This window comes from Lygodium microphyllum, chromosome 8 (assembly GCF_053477565.2).
Source record: "Lygodium microphyllum isolate KBCC chromosome 8, Lygodium_microphyllum_v1.1.10, whole genome shotgun sequence".
Classification (NCBI taxonomy): Eukaryota; Viridiplantae; Streptophyta; class Polypodiopsida; order Schizaeales; family Lygodiaceae; genus Lygodium; species Lygodium microphyllum.
The window spans coordinates 25,090,082-25,094,707 of NC_141142.1; positions in this window are offsets into that span (position 1 = coordinate 25,090,082).

Here is a 4,626-nt window from a genome sequence, read left to right on the forward strand (position 1 = left end):
GAAAAATAAAATTCAAAAACATGGAATAACGTGGAAAAAGGCAACACGCAAAGGAATAAGAGAAAAAAGGCCAAAAGCGCAAGGGAGGCGCATCTTAAAATGCAAGGGTGCCACTAAAATTTTGTAAAAGAGCACCAAGTCCCCTCTTGTGCAAATTATAAAGTTTAAACAGACATAGGTGAAGGGATAAGGCAACTAGAAGGGAATAGGGAAAGAGGACCTTCGCAAGATACCCCGTCATGTAAAAAAGGGGATGTGTACCCAAGGGATTTAGGGCTTGTATATAAACACAAAAAGTGAATGAGAAGCTCATTCTTTGGTATGTGGCAAAAGTGGTCTCTTCTTCTTCTCCTCTTCTCTCCTTATTGCTTGCTTGGGTGTGCTTGAGAGAGGGAGTGTTAGAGTGTGAGGGAGTGAGTGTGTGAGGGTGAGGGATCTTGGAGAAGAAGCTCTCCATCATCTCCCTTTTTCTTCTTCTCTTCTCTTCTCTTCTCTTGTCTCACGCATGGCTATGAAGGATGGAGCTTGGAGGTGGAGGCTTGAGGTTGCTTGAGCTCACATCTTGAATCGTGGAGCTACTGGTTTACTTGAAGGAGGAGGCTACTCATTCAAGCATCAAGGTAATCTCACTACACCCCCATAGGATCAAAGGCACATTGGCTAGGTGAGAGGTAGCCATTTGTGCTCGCTTGAAATGCTTAAAGCAATAATAAGCGGTCCGTGGGTCTTAGCGGATGAGCATGAGCTCTCACTTCAGATTGCACCAAAATATAAAAGGGCTTCAATGCTAAGGAGCAATTCCAAGTGGAGCGTGGGATGTAGAAGGTCAATCCATGATTGTGCAATGCATTGCCTTAGTTATAAGCCCCACCAGGTTATAGTATTCCCCTTTGTCAATTGGTGGTACACTAAATGGCATACTTACGTAGGGCCCTTACCATCAAAGTAAATACAAAAGAATAATTGAGTGCCTACACAAGCTTCAGTTCAATTTCAAACCAGATCCTGACATGGAGCCTAGTGTAAACATGAGAGCTAGGATCATGGGCATCATTGGTAATATGCCAAATAGTATTCGTGCACTTGTGGATGGGATAACGGCCCCACATAGTGCCGATGTCATCCATATAGACTTGCATGCCAATAACATAGTATTAGACTTCACTAAAGATAACAACCTTAAGGTGGGAATTATGGACTAGGATCTAATGCTTATTTGGAGCATGGTAAGACTAGATCTTAGCTAGCAATGTGAGTTGCCTAATAAGGACATGTATGTCATAGATAAGCACTGACACGAAGCGAAGTTAGAAATAATAAGAAGGCCATGGGCTACACCCAAGATTTATGACCTACTATGCCAATCTGCCTACAGTAAGGAGTTTAATGTATATGCAATTGGCTAGCTCATCATATGCCTCACTATCTTGGCAATTAGGCCAATGCTTATAATTGCATAGGGAGCTGAGAAATGCACCAAACAAAGTGGACATGCACACAATGATAGATGATAGGGCCTCACGAATGCCCTTTTCAAATTTCAAGGACTTCATGAGGTGAAGTGCCAGATTTCTCTTGGAAAGATGCAAAGATAGCTCATAGAGCTTGGCCCTATCCTAGCTCACCCTCTTTGAATAGTCCAACTTGTGAAATATCTCTTTGTATTTGGTAAAACAATTTATAAACTTTTAGAGTCTCTATAACTCATGAATCCATGGATACCTTGAACCTAGCTCTAAATTTTTGTAAAACCCCATACTCTATAGCATACAATCTGTTAAAGAGATGCTATTTGTAATTTTCATTTCTAAGAATTTATATCTCATTATGCTAACTTATCCTAGTTATGCTAACTTGTCATTATGTTAACTTATTTCTATCTCTCATTGTTGGAGAGTCGCAATTCCTCATTTGTAATATGTTAAAGAGTCGATGTTTGTAATTGTGCTAAGTTGTTCCTCATTTGTAATATGTTAAAGAGTCGACGTTTGTAATTGTGCTAAGTTGTTTCTCATTGTGGACAATCGGAATTTATTTTCTATCCCTCATGGTGCTAACTTGCCCCTCGTTGCATTGTGGATGTAGTTGCTCATAATTAATAGACATCTTCCTATCAATCTATAATGTGTTACATAGTACATCTATTTCTTAAGGAGACAACATGGCTAATGACAAAGACCAACACGATTAATAAGAAATAAGGATGAAAATAACAAAGAGAGAGCATATAATGAGTGCACTCAAAAGGCATATGAGTGCTTCAAGAGTTTGACACTTGCATTGGACAAAAGGGAGGCCCAATGCATAACCCAACAACTCTCACAATGGGCTAATCCAGCTCACATGTAGTGGAGAGAGGGCCATGCCCAAATATTGTGATAAAAAAAGAATAATGAAAAGTGAGCAAAATGCCTTCATGATGGTATCAAGGAGAATGCTCAAAAATAGCTCTTGAGGTTTTTGGCCAACCTCTTCACAATGATGACTCCCCCTTCTACCTAGTGAAGATGATATACATGCATTTTGTGATGGGTTAGTCGGTGACCTCTCATCAAATTCCATTGAAGACATGCAAGCACATGGCATGACTCACAAAAGATGATTTACAGTTGGCACTACAAAGTGCAACATTGGATTTACACGTAAGAGAAGACACCTTGAAGAACAAGCTAGCCCAAAGCGAAATGGATTTTGAGTAGGTTCTATAGTCTCAAACACTGCTCCAAGTGTGTACCCACATTGAGGAGCTGATTGAGACAGTCACAATGAAAACTAAGTATGTCGAGCATCGTGTCATAGAGGGTTCTTCGTAGGGGGCTTATTGCCTAACCACCACACGAGCACTATACTACGTCTACAAGCCAGCATGCAAAATGTAGATACCCCCATGAGCTCAAGCAATATTTATATGGGCCTCTTTAAGCCATTTGATAGGAAAATGTGCTCATACTTTTTATCGTGTGGGCATTATATTCCTGGCAAATGATTCTCAATAATAAGTATCCTACTCAGTACCCATTTTCCCAAAGCTTTGTATAAGATCTTTAGAATGTCTTGTACACAACCTCAAGAGGGAGATTAAGTGAGTACTTCTACTACTAACTATAATCTATTTGATTAAAACCTACATGCAATCTTGTTTGTACAAATAGTGAATGACAAGTACTGAGTAACAAGGAATACACCTTTTTTATTCTCTATAAATAGGTGGCCTTTAAAGTTTATTAGTTATGGAAATAATAAATACTTCTTTCATTGTATAAGTTAAGTGTAACGTTACAAAATTATTGATGTAAGAAAGCTTAAATATCCACAGGTCAATCCTTTATAACATTTAATTTTTTTTACATCAAGGCCAAAGTAGAGCAATGCTTCAAAGCTATTTGATTGTTGCATCATATTGTTTTAGCTTGACAAGCGATGCTTGTGATTGAGTTATCTAATGGGCAAGACCCTTCTCAATGTTTGCATCTATTATCTCTAGGTTTATCTGAATCTCAATCTCTATTACAATGGTGTGGCTCTCGCTCTCAAAATGCTCGATCCCATCAAAGGTTGATACCTCAATCTCAAAGTCATTACAATTGTTTATCCATAGGGGCATACCCTCCTCATAGTTGCTGCTATCAAGAATTCATAAGAGCTTGCCGTTTTGCAATACATGTATACCAACTTCTTAGCCCCATATACCAAATAATCACTTTCAAATAATGTTATGCACATATTTATATGTGCTCCAAATTTTCTCGAGTTGGAGTTGCTAGCGCATTGTGATGGCACACGCACTACAAAGGGTCTAAAGTGTGGACAAGGATCCCATGCATTCATGCTCCACCACTTCTATTCTTGGCCATCTCTTGCACATAGAGATTAGAAAATGAGCCTTCTGTTATCTTGAATCTAGAGATCTGCTTAAAATATTATTTCCTACTGCCTCATTGTTCGCATAGAACATGTTTATCATAGTGTAGAAGTCTACAACTATCTCATTGTTGCTCCATAATACTCAACATCTAACAAGTATTGGACATGACACAATGGTGTATGGCCTACAACCCACCTCCTCCAAACATATTTTAACATCTTTCTTTGAGATTCCCTAAATGGTTTTTGCCAGGGATTTTGCAATCAGTCTTTGATCTCCTTAGTAAACTCTAAACTCTCTTGCAGTGTCCACCATTTTTTCCATAACTTTTCCATGTTTTTCACCCCTTCTGTTGCACAGATCGGATGCAAGACTTGCGCATAGCAAACCAAAGAAGCTCTCCCTTACTCTTTTCTTATAAAAATTGAAAGCACGACTCATAAAACTCAAAATAGGCTTAAAGAAGAGTAAAGAAAGTTTGAGTGACATGCTATTGGGTGCAAATTTTCCACTCACATGGAGTGGGCATCTCCACCATGCCGTATTTATAATTTTAAAGTGAATCTTGCTTTGCTCAAAGGTAGGCCCTTTACAATCACCCTTTTCGCAAAAGAGTTTGAGTCAACTGAATCGATGGTTACAATCAGTTGTAAACTCACAATTGGTGAGAGCCATAAAATATTTCTAAAATATCTTCAGTATATCTTCTAAAAATCTCAAGTATCAATAAATATTTACAAATAGGATTTACGTACACCTTA